This window comes from Podarcis vaucheri, assembly GCF_965113315.1.
Source record: "Podarcis vaucheri genome assembly, chromosome: 1".
Lineage (NCBI taxonomy): Eukaryota > Metazoa > Chordata > Lepidosauria > Squamata > Lacertidae > Podarcis > Podarcis vaucheri.
Window position 1 is genome coordinate 103,133,311 of NC_138759.1, and position 22,889 is coordinate 103,156,199.

Genomic DNA, 22,889 nt, shown 5'->3' on the forward strand with positions numbered 1-22,889 from the left:
TTTGCCACATGATAGAGAAAACAAAGAGCAAAGTGTTTCCAAGGGCTCTGTTTTCCAGGTCAGAGTTCCTGAGGCCATTGGAACTGCAGAGGCTGAAGTGAGGCAAGTGGAATATACAGCTCTGTTGACCAGGCAAGGTCCAAAGCCTGCCCTTTCACCAATCCACCCATCACCCATGGAGGGCTGCTCTTGTGGGAGAAACAGCTGGTGGTGCTCCAACAGCGCTCTCTGGAAGGGGCCCATCTTCAGAGTGAGGCATTGTGGGTAAATTTCCTGTGCCACTTCCACTTTGCCAAAATAGTGGCAAATCCTGTTTAAAGTTCAACATTAAATTTAAACTTTAACCAGGATTTGCCACCTGTGCAGCAAATTGGCAGTGTCAGTGCCTGGAACCACCTCACCCACAAAGCCTTACACAAAGGAAGCACCCCTTTTCTCATAGTTGGTGCTTAGGAGAGAAGATGGCTTTGGCACAAGCAAGTTCCAGGTCAGGGAAGAAAGGGAGGAGGTGGCAGAAGTCACCTGCCACAGGTGTAGGAGGTTGCAACAGAGGGGAGTGAGGCCACTTCAGAAACAGCACAATGTTTTGCGCCAGACCCCCGGCCTACAGCAGTGGCTTTTCAAGGCACCAGGCACAGTATTTCTTAGCTTACTTCTTGAAGTCTCTTTCTGATGGAAATATGCAAAAGCCTGTGCCTACGACTGAGCTACAGTCCCTCTCTTTAACTCCCATGGAAACACCAGATAGTTTTGACTAATTTAAGGTGTACTCCCCATTTTTTTAGGGAAACTAGTTAATGACCAGCTTGGGGACGGACATCCCTGTTGTTAAAAGTTTCCATGTTCTCATACTATAACATTGCAAATAGCTGCATAATCTGCTATAAATGAATGGTGGAATAGTACCACTAATACTATTTCTAAAAACACACTCCAATCCCAATAGTTTGTTCTATGTGGTCTTCTGTCTCCTTACCCAGATTCTAGTCCTTGTGCCCAATTATGCAGTGCCTCACTTCCAGCTATTTTCCAGGTTTAAGTTCTCATAAATCCATTGTGGGATTTTCAGTTATTAGATAAGATGTCAATGAAAACAGCTGCAAAATATATTTTCTACAAGATGTACGTGGAAAGCCCAAGCTGGGCACAATCAGGACTTTTTCTATCTACTTGCATTACAGACATAAGACTAATCACCTTGACAGTTTTTAAAGTAGTTAGTTTGTAATACTGTTCGCTGAATGATTTTTAAAGCAAGATTTATTTCATGATATATCAAGGAGTAAGTATTATCCACATTAACTTGGCATTGTTTTGGCACCAAGTGGTTCTGTATATCTTAATAGCAATAGTGCAGACATAATAAAACCTGCTGAGAGTCACAAAAATGATTTTTTAAAAAGTTTGCAAGTTAGCTTAGGTGGTTGAGCTTTCACTATGCATCATTATATCTAAAAACACAAGACCTTTTATAATCTATGGAGGACGGGACAGTCTACATCACAAATCATACACAGTACAACCTCTATTGTCAACATGGCAGGAATGATATGACAGACAATCTATTGCCCAGCTGCTACTCAAATGGTTTGCATGATGCTTTAACATATCACTTGAAATTAAGAACTAGAAATGGACATGATGATGAAGGAACATTTCAAATAACTTGGTAGCAGAATCTTAAAGCTGTTAGAGTTTACCATGTTATAGAGCAATGGTTCCCAATTAGCTAAGTTCTGTGGACCCCCCGTTTTTCAAAAGCTAAGCAGTGGACCCCCTACTTTTGAAAATTTTGATATTGCTATGGTAGTTTTTATTACGTGAATAGTGCCATTCAACCCCTGTGTGGGTTAAGTGGATCACCGCTTGGGGATCACTGTTATGGAGCCCTTATACAATCAGTGTGAATAGCCTAAATACTCATGGGTATGTTGGACTGTAGTAGCAGTCCATTTCCACGGATGTTGGAACAGAGCTTGCTCTTGTGCAATGGAAGGACTCAATCAGTGTGACTGGGAACTCTGAAAAAGCAGGACTCATGATTTCACAGTAAAGTACAATTTTGCATGATGAGACACTATTCTAACTTTTAACCAAACCTGTGTTAGATCAGGAGTGAGGTGTCTCACCATTCCACCCTTCTCTCTGCAAAGTTTGTTCATTTGTAGTTTGAAAAGTGTTAAAGACTAAAGTAGACCTTATATAAACTATTATTGCTGAAAAGTCATACCATGACAAACAGCATTAAGTGCTTGTAGCACATGGAGCTAATTCAAAATTATAAAGAAGCAGGTGGAAAGAAGGACATATTTTTAACTTCTTTCCCTGATTCTAGTGCACTGTTGGACCAAAGTCCCTCCAAATTTGTTGGACTAAAACACAGGGCAACATGTTGGCTGGGGCTGATGGAAGTTGGAGTCCAACAGAATCTCACCTCTCACAGAACACATTTCTCACCTCTGTTCCAATGCAAAATCTGATGTTATATAAAGGCGAGAAAAGAGGCACAAGTAATTCTGATTAACTTGGCTTCTATATAAGGGAGTGAAAGGCGGGATATCAAATCCAAACTCTTCTTCTTCTTATATACACACATAAACTGGCACAACACCGATTGATGTTTTCTTCGCTACTTCATAACATTGGATCGAGTTCTTGTCCTTATCCAAGGTTAAAGCCCTGACATGTGTTGACCCTGGAAGGCGTCATAGATTCAAGAAAAGCAGCAAGGTCCTACCACATCTCCTGTTCTCACCAACAGCTTCTCACAAGTATCAGCTTTGAAAGCATGCAGGGACTTTTCATAACCCCACTTTCACACTCTGATGTGGCCTTGCACATACAACATTTTATACTTTTGATGAACAACAGAACAACAGCAACAGTTGTTGGGTGGCACCTGGTACCAGCATTGAAGGGAGATGCCAGAGTGGTGCTCTTGGTTTATAACACACAAAATTCAAAACTATCAGGCAACAGGTTAGAATACATATAAAGAAAAGTCACAAACTCACAGCTTTAGTATGCCAGTGTGTCTTGAATTGCCTAGCTTCTTTGTAAAGCCATTGGTTTAGTATGTGGCACATTGATTTCTAATGTAAAACAAGACAAAGACACACACACAAATACGCACACCAAAAACCTCTACTGGAAATGTAAGTAAAAACGTTTTCCCCTTTGCTGAATTTAGACTGGCTCCTTTGAGATATAATATTCCCATTTACAATGTTTATAAACATAACAAAAAAATAAGCATTGAGAGTACCACAAATATAATAAATAACCTGTCAGCTTGGTGCATTTGACTGTAAACGCTTTGTTGAAACACTACAGCAAAAATAACTAATTCTTGACTACATAATAGAAATCTCTTAACATGCTAAAAGTCACTATAAATGTCAGCCTGAATGTTTGACATTTAATCTGCCAGATTTGCCATTCTTTCTAGCTTGTGCAATACACATTCTCTACATCGAAAACAGCCGTGCCAACACACCTATGCACATTAATTTGCAGCAGAGACGCGAGGCTTCTACTGTTTGCACGTTAGATGTCATCATGTCCTTTTGTACATGTTTATTCACAACATCTCATTTGGCCTAATGAAACATTACTTATGAGAATCAGTATTCTTCATTGGCACTGACAGTCAATTCATACACCATTTTATTAAAAACACCACCAAAAGAAGAATGGGAAGATACTGATGTCATCGTCAAATGAATAAAAACCACATTAGAAACACTGGCTGAAGGGCTGTTTTGGGTTAGATCAAATTATTAAAGAAGCGGTGCTGGACTGTGTGCTACATTCAGTATATTCTGAAAAGCTATTTTTCATAAAAACAAAACACATAAAACATGTGAGAGCTGGAAGAAATATACTCTACATATATAACTTTCAAACTTCATAGAGACCATGTCTATAAATCCAGGGCTGTTCTAGAAGAATGCAATGAAGTAAAAATGGAAATATCTAGGTACATATTTGCTCTGTAAATGTCTGGGGAAAGCCACTTAAAATACTAAGCTGTGTTCAGGTAAAGATCTCCAGGAAACTAAATCCGTATCTCAGACCTCAAGATGGCAAAAAAGAATGACTTCTGAATCGAAAGACTCTCTTTGCAGAGGGAAGTATCACTACCAGATGATTCTGCATGGGAGGGCAGCAGGACAAAACCTCATAAAGATGTTCATACTCTACCTACCATAATGGTTTTTCAATGCGATTCTATCCAGGTTTTGTAAACGTCTGCCAGTGTTTCTTCCCAAATGCAGACTTTTTATTATTTCCACTTCTAAGGTCACATGTTGTCAAAAAAACAACAAACAAACAAGTATGTGAAACAGCAGTAGCTACTCTTTGCTGTAAATGACACTGATGTATATTTAGAAGAAAGCTAAAATGAAAAGGATGGTAAAAAAAGAGAAAGAAAAGCCACCCTCTCTCTTTTGAAAACAGGTGCTTTACAATTCTTATCACACCAAGTTGACGGTGGGGAAAGGACCTTTTCAGTAGTGGCACCCCAGTTATGGAATGGCTTCCACAGGGTGGTATGACATGATAATCGTTCAGTCTTTCAGCTTTCGCAGTTTAAAACTGAGTTTTAGTTTTAACATTTCTTATTAATCTGTAATAGTTTTTACTGTTTTACATTGTATTCCAATTTGTAGTATTGTTTTTCTCTGTGAGCTGCACAGAGAACTTCTGCTATCAGATGGCTATATAACTGCAGTTAATAAACAAACAAACAAATATACTGTGAGCAAGTTCAGAGATACGGTGGATTATCAGAATCCATTCAAGTCAGGTTCAAGAGTGAATAGATCTTTAGAGACCCAAGCACAATGTCCAAACACAATGCACACTGCACCTATCAAGTCCATTAAGTACAGTGGTACCTCGGGTTAAGTACTTAATTCATTCCGGAGGTCTGTTCTTAACATGAAACTGTTCTTAACCTGAAGCACCACTTTAGCTAATGGGGCCTCCCGCTGCTGCTGCGCCGCCGGAGAATGATTTCTGTTCTCATCCTGAAGCAAAGTTCTTAACCCGAGGTACTATTTTACTATTATAGAAGGATCTGGCAACTTCTGTTTCAGTGTATCTGAAGAAGTGTGCATGCACACGAAAGCTCATACCAAGAACTAACTTAGTTGGTCTTTAACGTGCTACAGGAAGGATTTTTTTTATTTTGACTATGGCAGACCAACATGGCTACCTATCTGTTACTATTTCTGGGTTAGCAGAGTCTGTAACCTGAATTGTATGTAACCTGAAGCATATGTAACCTGAGGTACCACTGTATCTGCACACTAACTGATGACTTCCCAAACATTTTTTCTTAAGTTTTGTTCATTTGCTTGCCTTTTTCACTTTATGCACCAAAACTGAATGTGCTATCACATACAGGCAGCGACCATCATGCACGTGCTTGTTGCTGTTGACCCAGAAGTGCCCCAAAAGTGGGGCAGAATGGGGGTGGGGGTGGAACAGAAGTGGAAAGGAGCAGGGTGGGATTCTGTGTGTTCCATCGATGCACAAGGTGGTCAGGAACGAAACCCCCACACAAAATGGTTGCCGCCTAAACACTGCCACTGGGTTCAGTTCTCAAAGTATGAATCTTTATGCACCCAAAACAGCAAGAGGTATAAGGAGGTATAACAGAAGGAGGTATAAATAGGTTTGTGGAATGCCAGGGTTTGCAGAAGTACAAGAACTTTATTTTGGTGAAGGAGAGGGCTGGCTAATATTTTTGTTGTTTTTTAAAGCCCAAAAGCCCACTAGGACAAAGTATGGTCTATGTCCATGGAATACTGGCTAGTTATTGAAGGGGACGAAAACAGCTGGAAAAATAAGAAGCAAGGGCAGTGGAATGGAGTACCCTGAGAGAAGGCATGGAGGAGTGGCTGGCAGGCAACCTAAGCAACAGCATTTCACACTGTAACATTTTGTTGAAGTCCTCCTTTGTTTCCCAAACAGTAGACATAGGAATGAGGGACATTCTGCCATTACTGAACGGTGCAAAACACCTTGGGGCAGAAGATGCCTACTGTAATCTATAGCTACTGATTGTCTGATGTTGAAGAATGCGAGTGGTGAACCGAATATTTCTCAGTGTCCTTTTTGCTAGGCTGCTTTCTGGCAGTCCAGGGATGGCTATGGATCTGCGTATTTTAAGCACTTGAGACTATGGAGGTTATCATTGTGGGTAGATTGATTTAACATCCAATGATGTCCTGGCCTTCTCAAAGCCCCACATCACATTTCCCGCCTTTTGGGCATGCATTCTGCTCAGTTATAGCTAAACAACTCAGGTGAAATGAATACCTGTTGAGGCTTTGCTTGATGTTAACCAGTTAACTTTTTGGTTTAGTGTTTACAGCATGTATTAAACAAATACGAGAGTGAAGAAAGCTGCAAGAAGAAGAACAAAGAGGAAAGGAAAATGTTAGTAATATGCTGGAGCATCACTCAGCTAAGTGGCTAACTGAGGAAAGGCACCTGACTTAAGGTAGGATAGTAGATTGTGCAAAGAAAATAAAAGAAAGCCAGGCTCTTTAACGTTAGAGTGTTTCCAGATGCTACCTCTTTCCCCAATATTTTGCTGGGGGGAAACTCTCATTCCTCTGGATTTAGGATTCAAAAGCTCCAGCAAATTTCATTTTATTTCCTCAGCATTTCCTGCTCTTCACAATCCTCTTGCCAATCCGATTTCATCCTCAATCAACTGCACTTTCAACATCTTCCGAGTGTTCATCTCCTCTAGGCTGTAATTCCTAGACCTCAATGTAAAGAGGAGGGACAGAACATATCACGTAAGAAGTCCACAAAGTACTCTGTCTGAACACTGTTTGCAAGTGGACCTAAAGATCCCGGATTTCAAGTGTGTGCGTGTGTGTTTTGCTTTTCTTTAAAGCTACACAAGACGCTCTGTGAAATTGAAATGCTTTGTTTTGCTCATCTGATAAGGCTTCTGAGTATAACATTCATAGAGCTCTTCTTCTGGGAAGCACACAGCATGGAAATAGGACTAGCTGAAAAGAAAGTCTGCCACAGAATTATGCAAAGGAGAAAGGAAAAGGCAGAAGCTATTCCCAAAATAAACACAAACCTCACAGATGTGTGCATTCTGGGCTTTGATTCCTTTGTGCTTCCCCCTCCCCCTAGTTCCACACCCTTCTAGCCAAAACCATTTTAATCTACTCTGTACTTGTGGGATTATTACTGACTTAATACCACTTTGTTACATAACATATTTACCCCTGAGTGGCTAGCAAAAGGTTTCCTGCAAACTCCTTAAATCACTTTAGGTTGTTTAAAAGATTTTATTTGTGTTCTTTTTACATTCCCCCCCCCCCCAAATACTCAGTATGGAAAGAAAGTTTTGTTTTCTTTCTATCTGCATATAATTTGCAGCAAAACTGAAGTCAATAAACAAAATACCATGAATGTTTTCAAATGTATATAGCATGAAGCTTTCATGAAGATAAAACTAAATACTTCACAGAATAACTTCTAAGATATTACATAATTATTAAAAGTTATCAGTAATGCAAGAACTACACTGCAGCATTTAGGCTGTATTCACAAACATGCTAGCTATGAATAAGCTCCAGTGCAAAAAGTTGGGTTTACCTCCAAGAGAGCATGCACAGAATAGCACTGCTAAAGACAAAAGAATAGCTCACGGTACAATGGAAACTAATTTTGATCACAACACCTGAGAAAGGTTTAGAACATATCACTTTGTGTATACTAACTGAGAAAGCTTTTTGAGAACTGGGTTAGATTCTATTAAGGCTGGCACATAGCCACCAACATCCAGACTTTAGCTGCAGCACCCACCAACTCAGTTCTAGGATGTTGACTTACAAAATACGCATTTGATTTAAAGCAGCTGAAAGGAAAAGATGGAACAGAACTGGAAATGGATGCATTTTTGTAAGAAGACACCTCACCTTCAAATCACATGGAGTTTGGGTTCTTCCCCTGCATCCTATTATTAAACTGCCACCACCAGAGCATGTAATTTCCTGGTTAGAGGAATTTCTTCTAATCAGTATTTTTAAAAATCAGTGTCCCCTTTAAACGGACTTTCTCAGTAAATACACAATGCAGAGGGGAATGCTATCATAACACTTCAATAGTTAAGTGACTCTATGAGAAAAATACTTCCAAATGTTTCCTAAACCCCTCCAAACCGCACCAAAGAACATTATCGTAATATTATGTTTCCCCATGGTCTCCAATATTTAAGCTTGCCATTACTGAAATGATACTTGGATGAAAAAGTTTGTGCTATGCATAAGATTTTTCCTAAAAGAAAGTCTTGCTTTAAAAGTTTAGCTAGCCTTAGAAGTCAATGTTATTTTGATTTTCACCACTTTTCTTTATTAATTGGCCAGCCATTCTACACACACTTAGCCTTTTGTATGGGCCCTACGCAAGAACCACTTATTTTAAATCTGAGCAGAAACCATGTGATCTCACTCCGAAGAGTAACTGAAAACAATAACTTGCCTTAGATGATTACATATCATGTTACAAATAGATAGTCATATTTCTTGTAGGGTATAGACAATCCAAATAAACTGTATACCATATTTTGATAACACAATCCAGCATCTCTAGCATCAAAGGGTTCGTTTCTGTTAGATTTTAATGTGAATCAGGGTTGTAATGTTTTCTGTAAGCATAAGCTAACCATTTCAACGATTTTGCCAGCAAGCTGCCTTTTTGGCAGATTATTGGCAGTATGTACTGGCAACAAGCTAGTGCAGCTAAAACCCTGCTTGTATGTTACAGGTAAATAATGATTTAAATAAATTTATGTGAAATGTTCCACATGGTCACATCTGTTTTTGATAGCTCAATCCCCTGTGCAGATACAAATCCTTTTGTGTGTTTCTCAAGAAAACACATAGTTCACCTTAATTATTTTAACACCTCCTCAGGTATCCAACATAGCAGTGAAACAAAGAAATACCAGGCACAGCTCTCCTAAAGGGAACAGTAATGTCAGCTAATTAAGCTGCAAGAAGTGTGTGTGTGTGTGTGTGTGTGTGTGTGTGTGATGACATCAAGCGGTATGAAACGGCCTTGTAGTATTCATACAGCCAGGTAACCTTAGGTGCGTTTATGAGGAATGAAAGCAAATCCATCAGTGACCATTTGACCCTCATTGTCAAGGACCAGGATGCAAGCAAATACTTACAGCACAATCCTATACGTACTTCTGCGAAAGCTCCATTGATTTCAACAAGATATACTCTGCGGTAAGCAGGTACAGGCCTAATTATTACAGACTCAGAGCAAGCCGCCTGCCTTAAGTCTAACTCACTTCAATGCCTGACTCTGCTTCAGACGGCTTGCCCTATTCGACATCACAAAATGATTTTGAACTTTCTGACAGTTTCTAAAGCGGTCTCCTATGCAGCATGGTAGGAAGGAGCTGCTGTTCAAGAAAGGGGGGGCAGGGGCAGTCCAGCCTTAAAATCTCAGGCTCACTGTTCGAGCATCACAGTGCTTTGTATGAAGTTGGGCCTGGGCCAAAAATCCTGATTTAGTTTTGTCCAGGGTTTTTGTAATCCTCTCGGTGGCCTTGCATACAGCGTACTTGTACTACATGAAACACAGAGATATCATTTTAATTTCTCTCAGTCACAAGGTAATATACATCTGAAGCTCTAGCCTTGGCTTGTGGCGGCAGAATCCCAGGATGCTCTACTTTCCAGCAAAAAAAAGGTTACAATGTCAGCGTATTACAAGAGATGAATGAGGACTGGGACAACGGAAAGGGACGAGGGTGAAGTGAAGTAAGCACTGCTCGGTTTAAGTAGTGTCATACCACTGGGGTATTTGCAGAACTAGGCTAAGAATAATGTGGATGAGGGTTCAGGCTCGGTTGTGAAAATATTGCACATTGCAGTTTCCCTTTGTCCAATTATACCCTTTAGGGAGATGGTTTTTTTAATGTAGGAAACACACCACCATTGTATATGCACACAGCTAAAACTAAGAAGCTAACTCCCGCAATGATTTCGAATGCAGAATTGGCCCTATCATTAGGTAGAATGAGGCAATGACCTCAGGCTGAAGATATTAGGGGGCAGGACAACACCAGCAACAGCTGGAGATCAGAGGTTTGTCATGCGCCAGCCTGCCATGTACCCACTGAACCAGCCTGTTGTCCTCAGGTGCGGTCAAGGATGCATGCCAGTGTTGGAAATAAGATTAACGCTAACCCAGGTAGCTACTGTACAGCCAATAGAAAGCACCAACTTTGCCTCTTTGCCTCAGGCAGAAAATATTTCCTTTGTTATGGATATGTATGCTTCCCTAGAACCAGGAATACCGATGGTAAGAAAAAAATATGAGAAATGTACCACTTTTTCCATGTTCATTGCTGGAAGTCTTGTACCCTAAGTTGTTCAGGAGTTGAAAGAAACAACAACAAAAATCAATGCATTTTTAAAATTTTTGGTTAAAATCACCGCAGTGCAGTTTTGACAGATGCAGTCCGTCATCTTGGTTCAAAACAGCATCAAATTATATTCAAACATAGACAAAAGACCTGTTCCTTGATCTCAGGAACCATCAAACGAATTTTCCTTATGATATCCTAATAAGCGTCCAAATGGACAGTGAACAAACAAATAGCTCTCAAAAATATATAGTCAATTGAATTTTATGTAATTTCTAGGTAAGGATGCCTGAGGAATTTGAATTCTGTGACTTCTGATGCAAACTGACCTGATCTTCACCTACTGAAATAATATATAGATAAGAATGTGATTTTCCTTCAGAATTCAGAAACTCTTTCTGGCTCAGAAACTGTGTGAAATGTCTGTTTTGGAATCAAATATATTTAGAAATATGTACATTGGATAAAATATGTATTTAAATAAACATTTCAATGCAGATTGTAAATAAATAAATAAATCACAGATTTATGCAGAAATGGGACGAAAAAGGATTTATAATGAATGCATGCATGCAAAATTGACAGAATAGAAATGGAGTGTTCTACCCAGCTCTAATTCTATGGTTACCCCATGAAATTCAGAACTTACACGGTGGTTATCCCATTTTTATTCACAATAACCCTGTGAAGCAGGTAAGCCTAAGAGAAAATAAAAGGGGCCATCAAAGCCACACAGTGAGCTTCATGGATGAGTGGGGACTGAATCCAACTCCACATCCTATCCACTATACAGGGCTGACTCATATCTGCAGTTACAACATACTTGTATCACTACAGCCTCTGACCAGATGTATTCCTCATACTGAATATATAGTCTAATTGTTGATGAATTATTTAATGATGTCCTGTGAAACTAAGGATATGTGTAAAATAACCGAAGTTCAGTGTCTCAAAAAAATCTGTCTGCGGACAGTTTTGCTTGTTTAAAGCTCAGTATTCTTACCTCCCTGCTAAAATAGGTTTGTCCACAGAGCTTTTAATGTTTGCTCTTCAAAAGATAATCTGCTCTTTCAGGTTTGGGGCTTGTTTGGCTACACACACACACACACACACACACACACACACACACACAAGCAAGTTATTTAAAGCTTAGTCAGAAATTCTTGTCAAGATGTACTGGATGCTGTCATAAAACCATGTAAAGTCGTACTGGGCTTCCGGTTAATTTGTTCAATTTCAAGGATTTTATCTCTTTTCCACTGTAGGTACAAACCTTGAGGGAGAACTCCTTGTTGTTTAAAGAAAGAAATCCCTGTGATTGTGAACCAAAATGAGAAAGTCTGTTTGCCTTTCTTGTAAGTCTGTTGTTTCACTTCCATTTGGGAGTTGGGAAACAAATCCAGTGAAAGCTAGGTACTTTAAAGAGGAGAGAAAAAGGAACGTTCCAGACATATTTGCTATCGTTTCACTAAAGACTCAATTCAGATATCACATCAAACAATGGCTTCTGCTAACCATAGTTTAGATCCCATGTGGTGCTTTGAGATTCCACATATACAATAAGCAAAGAGTGGTTTGGAAGAGCTTGTGTATATTTGTTTTATTCATCTTAACCTCACAAATTCATCACCTCTCCAATCTCCATGGTGCAGCAAATTCTGCAGATAAAGTGATGGTTGCACTTATGGTTTGTCAATGTTAGACATCAAAATAATAATTAGCAGTACCCATGGCTTGGAAGCCCACTTCAAACCATGGTCTTAGATTCTGGATCGCTGTGCAACTGCAAACCATAAGTTTAAATTCACCCATAATTAAGCTTCTTTAGCCATAGTTTGGCAGGGTGTCTAAAATGAGCATATGTATATAAATAAATGAAAATTTCCAGGAGAAGCATGCTTAAGCCCAGATGGATCTTCAAAGCAGCAGATACAACAGAATGCAATGCTGTTTCTACCATTGGCCCCCCCCCCCAGCCCCTGAGCCCGGCTTTGGCTGGGGAGGGCAGGATATAAATAAAAATATATTGTTATTTGTTATTATGGTGTTGTGCTGGGTTAGTATATCCTCTATACCAGTGTTCCCCAACCTTGGGCCTCCAGCTGTTTTTGGACTACAACTCCCATCATCCCTCGCTAGCAAGACCAGTGGCCAAGGATGATGGGAATTGTAGTCCAAAAACAGCTGGAGGCCCAAGGTTGGGGAACACTGCTCTATACCACCTCCACACACACCAGGAAATAGTGGCCTTTTATCTTTGAAAGGCAAAGATGGAGTAGCCAGAGGAAGTAGCTCTCTCTCTATATAAGATGGGTTATATGGGTTTGTCCAGAAGTTTCAAAAATATGAAATAAGTAGGAGCTGAACCCCTGCTCGCATTCCTCTCAAACCTGGCCTATATACCTGCAACCCTTTTCCAAACTCTCCCCTGTCAACTAGAGATGTGAAGAACTGGGAACTCTCCTCCCACAAAAAGCTTCCATTTTTAAAGCTTAATTGTAGAATCTAACAAGAAGGAATGAGTTTGACCAAACTGCGGGAGGCAGCGGAAGACAGGAGTGCCTGGCGTGCTCTGGTCCATGGGGTCACGAAGAGTCGGACATGACTAAACGACTAAGCAACAACAACAGGAAGGAGGGTGGGTGCAAAACTAGAATTAGCTGGTTCTGCCTCTCATTGGTTCTGGCTCCACCTACTGTTTAGACTCCCTGCCTTTCACCCTACCCATAGCGGTGGTCATCATTACTGCCTATCCTTGTTACAAGGCAGAGTATTGAAAATGTGTGATGGGTATATAGTATTCCTTTTGGGAGGGAGGTCTGTGCTAGAAGTGACAAATGCTAAGTGAGTGGGGGAGATTGTACTGAATAGCTTTGCAAACATAGGAACTTAACACTGCTATCTGTTCCAAATTCAAAACTTGACTTAATACTGCTATCTCTTCCGAATACTGAAGAGTATACCATACAACTGAAAATTCCTGCAAAAAAAAAAAAGCCACAAAACAAAACTTTCTAAAACAGCATAGGGCCTTCACCTGAAAGAGCACAAGGGCCAGGCAACCTCCCCGCTCCCCACTTCCTGCATGACAAGATCAAAAGAAGGAGGTGTATATATAAATGGCACTTGGTTTGGATTCCATTATTTTATAGAAGCCAAGGAGGAGATCAAAGAAAAAAAGTACCTCAATTTTGCTATTAACATTTAACATAGCTCCAGTCTGAAAACCTTTTCCAAATTGCTACTGCAATTTAAAATCCGAGTGTAGTTGAGCTGTTTTGTAGAATAGCATTCCTGAGAGCTATACGTTTCAACTCGCCGACTTTTTTCACCTATGGCGGAAACGAGGTGGGTTTTTTTTTTAAGTGTCTTATTTCACAATATGACTTCGTTATCTTTAATTATATTGGAGCAATCAATAGGCTGCAGCTGGGTTGAAGGTCTGTTGTTTTAGGAAAATTTTCACAGGAAAATAGTTTTAAAATGGAAAAGGAGAGAAACATTTCTAATCTCAAGTATGAAAAACTTAAAATAATGCAATATACCTTTCTCCCTGCAAATTTAACAAAGATACATAGAAAATGTGTATCATCAGCTCTAAATTGTAGCACAGAGTTCAGCATTCAACTGAATATATTACAGAAGGTCGATAATCCAGAGCTCAGGAGCACCTGTGTATTCATCAGTACCTTCTATGGTGCTCACGAAAGATCTCTGTAAACATCCCCTCAAAGATCTACAATACATGAGATAGGGAGCAAGGCACATCCACACCATTTTGTCTTCCCTTCTCTTTTCTTGTTTTTATAGATATGATAGCTATTTCTGCCGCGCCCCCCCCCCACGGCGGCTATTTTGCATTGCATTAGACCCTCGCAGTTGCCATTATGTGAAGCCATGGAGCAATTTTGCATTATGCCACACACTCAACACCCTAGATCGGATGGATGGATGGGAGGGAGGTTGCCTGCTCTTGATGGGGTTACACTCCTTCTGAAGGAGCAGGTACATAGCTTAGGGGTACTTCTGGATTCTTTACTCTCAGCTTGGGGCTCAGGTGGCCTCAGCGGTGCAAAGTGCTTTCCATAAGCTTCAGCTGATAGCCTAGCTGTGCCCCTATCTGGACAGGAATAGCCTAACTTCTGTTCTACAGGCTCTGGTAACCTCTAGGTTTAGATTACCGCAGCACATTATATGTAGTGCTGCCTCTGGAGACGGTTTGGACACTTTAGCTGGTTGAGAATTTGGTAGGGCAGGGCAGTTTGAGCGTATTGCACAAATCCCGGCCCAACTACATTGGCTGCCGATTAATTTCTGGGCTCAGTTCAAAGCACTGGTTTGGACCTATAAGGTCATAAATGCCTCAGGTCTGCGATACTTCAAGAACTGCCTCTCCCTATATGAACCAACCTCCTCCTCCACTAGAGGTCTGGAGGGTGGCAAGAGAAGAACAGGACTTTTTTGTGGCAACTCCCCATTTGCTGAATGCTCTCCCCAGGGAGGCTCTCCTGGTGCCTTCATTACATTAGGTGCAAGGTGAAAACATTTCCCTTCAACCAAGCGTTCAGCTAATTAACATTCTATGGTTTTCTCAATGTGTTTGTGGGGAATGGGGTTATTGGTTTGTTTTTGTTTTATTATGTACTTTGTATTCTTACTTTTATGTTTTTCTGTTGTGAACTGCCCTGGGACACTCCGCTAGGTATCTGTGGCCATTGCCTCTGCTTTCCCTTTCACTGGGCCAAATGTAAATTGTCTTCCATTGAACAGGAGGAAGAGGAAGTTAAAGGTGGTGGTTTGGGACAAAAAGAGACCTGCTCACAGGCATGTGTTTGCTCTGATCCTGCTCTCAGGCATTTGAACAAGGGCACTTATTCCTCCCAGGGCCTTTGATCAAATGCTTGAGCCATGCCTAATTATTACTCAGGACCGGATGCCTGATGGACACAAATGGAGTGTCCTAGTGAATCAGCTGCAGTATGATGGGCAGTTGGTCTGCATATGCTTTCTTCTTAAACACTGGATGGTTTCCAGGGCAGGGTTGAGGCAGCTGCACATAACTGTGCATGTGGAAGGAAGGCATGTGGGGCTTGCACAGCCTTCCTTCCACATGCAGCTGGTTGAGAAACTGGTTGAGAAACAAAACAAAAACATCGAAGTTTTCGGAACCAAAGAAGCAACAATCACAGTACAATTTAACTGAAAAGAAGTGGCATTAAGTATCAGAAGAGAAGAAAATTATTTCAACATTTTAACTTCGGTATTAATAACATAAGCAAACGAAACCAATGTTACCGAGGAGCCATACAACTGGATACAAGCAAAAACAAAAACAAAAGAAAGTATGGAAATGGAAATAAAAACAACGGAAAGCCAAAAAGCCTCTCTGACGTGCTCTGAATAATGTTTTGATGCTATGGTTGCAATCCTCAGACCACTTCAATGGGACTACTCTGCACTCTGGTTTGAGGAGAGCAGCCAATGTAACTAAGAAACAGACTTTTCAAATCAATTCTCTATTTTTAAGAAGTGTCTTGGCTGAGAAGCTTTGTGCCATGCTCCAAAAATCAGACTACATTCTGGGGAAATGTATTCAAAGATGCCTAGAAATGATTCCTATTTGAGTTAATAGTGAAGTTTGTGGGCTGCTTTTAAAAACACACACACACACACACACACACACACACACACACACACACACAACCAAATATAGCATACCCCATAAGTGACAAAGTTCACTAAAATGGCACTTTAATGTTGCTTACTTCACTGTGCAAGATCAGGAAGGAGCTTTAGAACGACTGCGCGGAAGAAGAAAGGGGCTCAAGAATCACTGTTGGGTTTGGCTGTCCACTGAACTGGGATGCAGAGGTTCAGCCTGATAGTAAAATCTGCTCAAAAAGATTTATTAGTAATTCAAGCGATCCTGACACTTAGTTCAGTGGGAGGGCACATGATCCACCTGCAAAAAAGTCACTGATCCAATGCCTGGCAACACCAATTAAAAGAATCAGATAGCAGATACTGTTGGATTCCAGCTTTCAACATAGCACTCCAGCACAGGGCCGAAGGGCAGCAAAAGGATGCGGTACACCAAGCCTTACAAAACTCCAGACACATTCTTGCAGTTCCTACATGTCATGCTAACATCCATTCGCAACTTATGAGATCAATGTGGGATGAGAGTCTCTAGACCCGGGTTTCCAAAACGTGGGTCTCCAGTTGTTTTTGGACTACAACTCCCATCATCCCTAGCTAGCAGGACGATGGGAATTGTAGTCCAAGCACAGCTGGTGGATTTAAGTTTGGGAAACCCTGCTTCAGACCATATGGAAACAGCTCCCATATTGTTTTGATAACTTGTAAATCAGGCCCAAGTTTGACCTATAAACACTGGATCTGATTTCACCAGGTTCTATTTCTTTTGTATTTGCAGAGGTGGGAAGGGTGTTGGCCTACAACCCTCATCGCTCCTGATCACTGGCCATGATGGCTGGGGCTGGAGGGACTCAGAGTCCAATATCTGGAGGACCACATTTTCCTCAGCCTTGTGTTATTGAAACAAAGCAAAGCAAGTGCCAAGGACCTCCACGCCCTTCAGGTCTGCATGTCAACTTTGCTTTTATTCTTCCAAGTAAGTTCTTGAGTCCTTTTTGAAAGGCAGATTGTATTTCACAAGGACTCAGTTTATTACAGGATTTGCACTTTGAATAATTTGATATTATCTAGTATTCTGAGTGGCATTTCTATAACTGTTTTAACTTTTTGTGTTTGGGCTATTATGATACCTATGTACATGGCATTTCATTAGGTTGCTGTGTCATAAACTTGGTCCATGGCCTTTTGAGAAAGGGCAGTACATGAATCTCTCAAACAAACAAACACACACAGGGGAAGGCAGCATTAGACCCCTGCTCTGCTAGATGCTTCCCACTCCCATCATCACAGGGCCTTCTGAGGCCAACTGCTCTGCTGAAAGGAATCCAGCTATAGGAGGTAGGAGTGGAGATCAGACCCCCAATACCTCTAGCTGCTTGCTCCTGCTCCTGGCTCCAGCTGCACTGGCTTGGTTTTGGTTCACAACATTTGTGGTTCACAACATTTGTGAAATGTAATGGATTTATTAAAAAGAGTTGTACAATTAAGAGGACTGAAGTCAAAAAGCGACATATAAAACTACTAAATAACAAATAAGTAAATAAACATGGTTCTTAAGCACCAGGGCTGAGATCTTGCACCCAGTCAACTCAATGCCACAAGACATTGTATATGTAACAAGTTTGGAACACGTTTGCAGCCCAGTTCTCTGTTATGCTGTTTCAATGTTGTTGTCTTTCCTTGTCTGCTCTTATACCATTTTAATGCTGAATTTATGACACTGATACATTGTAATTCGCATTGATAAAAGCTGACATTCTTGCCTATTGACAGCTTCTTTCAACATTTTAATACCAGAATACTGGTTTAGATTCTGCACCCCCACCCCCAGAACAATGCATTGTCCTTTCCAGAGATTAAGCTGGCTTCATTTGGCACATGCTTTTTAATTGCTTCCAGACTTAATTATTACCATACAAATAAAATATATTCCGGCTGGAGGTCGTTCTTATATCTCAAGTAGTAGTTTTCAAACTTCTTATGCTCAAGTCTGTGAATTAACTCCTACATGTTGCAACAGAAAATTGTGCAGGAGGCTCTCAGGGCACAATCCCTCTAACAGCAGCTGCTGTTACGGGGATTGAACCTGCAACCTTGGCATTATCAGCACCATGTACTAACCAACTGAGCTATATCAGCCAACACAGTGACAGAAAGTGCACATGCTCAGTGAAAATTCTCTGCATGTTCCCAGTGGCACTGTTAGTACATTTCTCCTGTCTAATGGAAATCATTGTTGACTACCAAGCCTAGACACAATTTGCTGACTTTAATCAAACTGGTAAGTTGTCAAGGTATTGCCAACCCTGTATTTGCTACCTTGAGCAATACCATCAAAATATTCAATTATCTACCAAAGGGAGAGTAACAACAAGTATTTGTAGTTCAGTAGATCAAATGACTTGGCCAATGAAATCTCCCCTTCCTCCAAAAAATTAATCAAACTGTAACTAAGTTTAGAAGCAATTTTTTTAAAAAATCAAGGCAGGAAAGCAGCTGAACAATTCATAGTGGACAGGACTCGGCAGAGTTTCAATAGAAAATAATGCAACCCTGACACTTCACCAGAACGTTCAAAAAGTAAATTGAATGGCAGCATGATTGCAGTGGTTCCAGTTATGTTAATTAGGTTGAATTCATGGTTCATTGATGCTGCAATTATGTTGCAAAGAAATGCTGCAAGCATGCTATCTCATCCCACTGCAGCCTGCTGAGTATGCGGCCATTATTCTTCTTGTAGCAAAAACTCTTTCCAAAGGAGATTATATGTTGTAGTTCACATTGATAAATAAAACACGCAATTCGCAGAAGGGGGAAAAATGTGGCTGACACTACTCCATTTTGACAACTTATTTCTCTTATTGCTGTAGTACCAAGGACAAACACCGCTGCTGAATCACATAAGAAGCTTTCCTCAGATACTTTGAATACCTTACATATGAATTCTCATCAAGATTATTCATTCCGTTTCACAAATGGAGTAAACAGGCACTGGAAGGTTAAGAGACTTCTCCAAAGCCAGCAGCAAGTCAGCGTTAACAGAAATGAAGTGTCATGGTTTGCGGCATCTTTCCTAGCTGGCACTGCCCCACCCCAACCATCCTCTCACAAATCAGATGGTCATTCCACTTGGAATGAGGAACTCTGCATATAAGCTGAAGCAGACATTCAGGAAAAAAGTATAACCATTCAGTGTGGAAGCTCACAGCCCAAGCTTTTTTATTGCTTACCTCCTGGTAACTCCCATCTTCCCTAGCCAGCATGACCAGTTGTCAGAGATGATAGGAGTTGCAGTCCAGCAACAGCTGGAGACTCAAGTTTGGCTTTACCTACTTACAGTGCTTTTTTTCTTTTTAAAAAATGTTTAGGGGTACTCTCATTTTCCTACTCATATTGAAATACTGCCCCTCAATGAGGCCAAACTTAGATTCACAAAATGTTTAGGAGTATGCGGACCCCTGCGGACCCCCGGAAAAAAAGCACTCTCTACTTAGATGCTGCAACTGGAACACTGTGAAATTTGTACCTTCCTAAAAGGTATTCAGGACTCTTACTTTACTGCCTGGGTCAAAACATGGGGTTGTATCCAATGTTAGTCAGAGTAGATCAATGGACATGAGAAACTTAGTTCCATTGACTTCAATGGGTCTGCTATGAGTAGAACTTAGTTTGAGTGTCCCATTCATGCAAGACATTTCCAGTTCCAAGCCATAAGCAAGGATTACACAAATTTATAATGAACTCCCATTAAAGTCTTTTAAGAAGACTTATTGAGTTCAATGGAGAAGTTACCCACCGGGAAGTATCTATAGGATTCTAACCTAAAGCTCCTGCACTGTTCACAGGATTCACAACACCCTGATTTATAACTGATGAAATGTGACGTTTCAGTGATATTTTTATTCTGATAAGCATAAATCTAAATTTATAAGTATGCAATGTCAGAGTCTTACTCTTAATGGGGACATGCCCTGACACAGCTTTCCTTCCACTCTTAAGTGACGTTTCCCTGGTGTATTACAAACATGTAATGAAACAGAAGAATGTATCTCCCTCTAAAAATCCAAGGGAGGGTAGACTGTAACCCCCAACAGGACTATCTCCTGCCACCTGTCCATATTATTATCCTAAACCAGGCATAGGCAAACTTGGCCATCCAGGTGTTTTGGGACTACAACTCCCATCATCCCTGACCACTGGTCCTGTTAGCTAGGGATGATGGGAGTTGTAGTCCCAAAACATCTGGAGGGCAGAGTTTGCCTATGCCTGACCTAAACAATTTTAAAATGGAGGATTTATCTACTATAGCAAATTAAATAATATCGTACATAGTTGCTGTTTTTTTAAAGGGTACTATTTTCCACCAAATACTTAATTAATATGCACCCTTCTTATCCATAAGCCCCTTAAACGGTGCAATTGCATGTGGTTTTCTGAGAAGTATGCCCAACAGAGTTCAATGGGGCTTGATTCTGGGCAACTGCAGCCCAAGTGAATGAAACATCTGTAGAAACCCCTAGACTCCTGCCAAGTTCCCTTTTGCCTGCTGTGGTCCCTCCAGTGGATGGGAAGCATACAGAGCTTTACATTTTGGTGTTTATATGGGATTACGGGTGCTCACTAAGTTTCATGTGAGCAGGTCTGCAGAATGCACATTGCTTGGTTCACTGTGTTTCAACAGGGATTTGTACAGTAATGTGCTTGCAGAGATTTTCCTGCTCCCTGAAGCCTTGGGGGTCACAAGAGTTTGCACTGGTGTAGTAAACCCACTATGTAAACGAACAGCAAGCCATGGAGCACACGTCACTCTTGGCTTAGGAGCAACGTTTTCTTAACTCTAGTTACTTGAGGGTCAGTCGGCATCTAAAATAGTTTTTGGTTTAGTAGGTCCTCAAACAGTAAACAACACTGCCAAGTAGTACATCTTTACCTACTGACATTCATGTTCCCTTGACAACATGGAAATAATTTCTCTATACGTTGGATTGGTACAGCTAGCACAAAGAGCTTTAATAAACTGTGGATCCTTTGGTCAGAACTGAAAGTGAGAAAACCCAAGTGGGTGATTACATTTTAAAAGGACAGATCATCCTTTACTTCTGGGCTTTTAGAGGCTTCACTTAAAAAAAAATCATCTACATAACTACATGTAATACATTTGAAATATGTACAACCCTATTAAGGCGACTTTGGTTTAAACCCTCAGTTTATCAGCGCTACAGGCCTAATTTTGCAATCAGCTAAACCTACACTACATTTTCATCAAGTGCTGCAAATCAGCAAAATATTAAATGAATCTTGAAAAAATGATTATGAATCCACAGTTCTGTTTGACTGTATAATTCTATTTAAGATTAAAATTACTATCATAAAAAGGCCACTTTCTGAATGTAATTCCACAAAAACATCATCACAAAAGCTTTTACTGCTATTTATGTCAGAATGTATTTTAAACAGTTCTAATCATTTACCTTTGTGGACACTTAATTAAAATTACAAAACCAATTTTAATCTGTAGTCCAATTAATATGCAAATATATGCAAATGTGGTAAATCAAGGTGGTGATTAAGTTAAGGACACTCTATTTCATGTCTGCTTTAAGTGTGAAAACAAACAATCTTTTTTGTAATTGTACTGATGGATTGTGATGTTTATAGGGTTAGTATGGGGTACAAATGTTTATGCATCAACATTATGCCAAAACAAAGATTTTATACTCTGGAGTGATTTAGCATCCAGCATACATTCAGATGTAACAAAGTCATTTTGCAGTCATCTTGTGAATTAGAATAAGGTCAAAGCAAAGTTAAATTTCTATGTCATCCATTTGTATGGCTATTTAAAATTCAACAATCACTTTCTGATGTGTTAGGTAAGAGCCAAGAAGTCTCAAGAATGGCATATTATCATCCTTTATCATTTAGTGTTCATAATACACTGGTTTATCTTTGATACCATTACAGAAACAGTTCTCCCATTAAGGTGCAAAGATATTCATCCTTTTTTAACCCCTGTTGTTCACATGCTGGGATTTTTAAATATGAGATGCACAGCTAGTGCTTCATATGGCAGTTTTTCTATAGATTACAAACATCCTTAAAACAAACAACCCACTCTCTCCTGTACCAGGTTCCCATCTTTGCACTCTCTGACACCACATTTCTGTACAGCAGAGTCTATCTTATCTTCCATTATGAGGAAACAAATTGAAGTTCACTGTTGCTCAGCTGGTTCAAAACCTTGGTTCCATTACAAAAAGTAGTTCAATATTAGCCCATCTGAAAATCACCAGGAAATACATTATATAAGTGTGTGTGTACATTCATGCCCATGTGCACAGACAACATTTAGTATTTCACTTCAAGCTACTTCAGGGCAATTGGGCAATTGCTATAGAAGCATGTCCTTCATGTAAATGACAATGCTTGAATCCTAACATGTTTTGGCTACATTATGAACTGTAGCAAAATAAATCTCTGTGTTTTCTGGCCACAATCAAATGTCAATCGAGTGTCAAAAAAATAAAAAATAAAATATATATCACTACAGCGAAGGGTCTGCTCCAACCAAGCAGCTATTTGTGCTATATAGTATTTGCAACTCCCTATTAAGTGAGTAGGGAAGGCCTTCAAACACAGTAGTTCGAAATAACCATCAAGTTGAAAGACTGAAAACTGAGAAACAGCCTGGCTTTGTTTCGGTGCCAGCTTCAATACCTGGTTATTTTCTCAGGCGTTCTGAATTGATAACTTTACAGTGTAATACTATAATAGTCAGCCTCTCTCCATGTTAAGATTGTTGCTG

The 22,889-nt window shown here is 40.2% G+C and overlaps 1 protein-coding gene across 12 annotated transcripts in view; it reads right to left on the reverse strand.

The window, feature by feature from the left end:
• The window catches only part of GTDC1 (glycosyltransferase like domain containing 1), a 231,244-nt gene that overhangs the window by 66,813 nt on the left and 141,542 nt on the right, over positions 1 to 22,889 (reverse strand). The gene's annotated exons all lie outside the window — the stretch shown is intronic.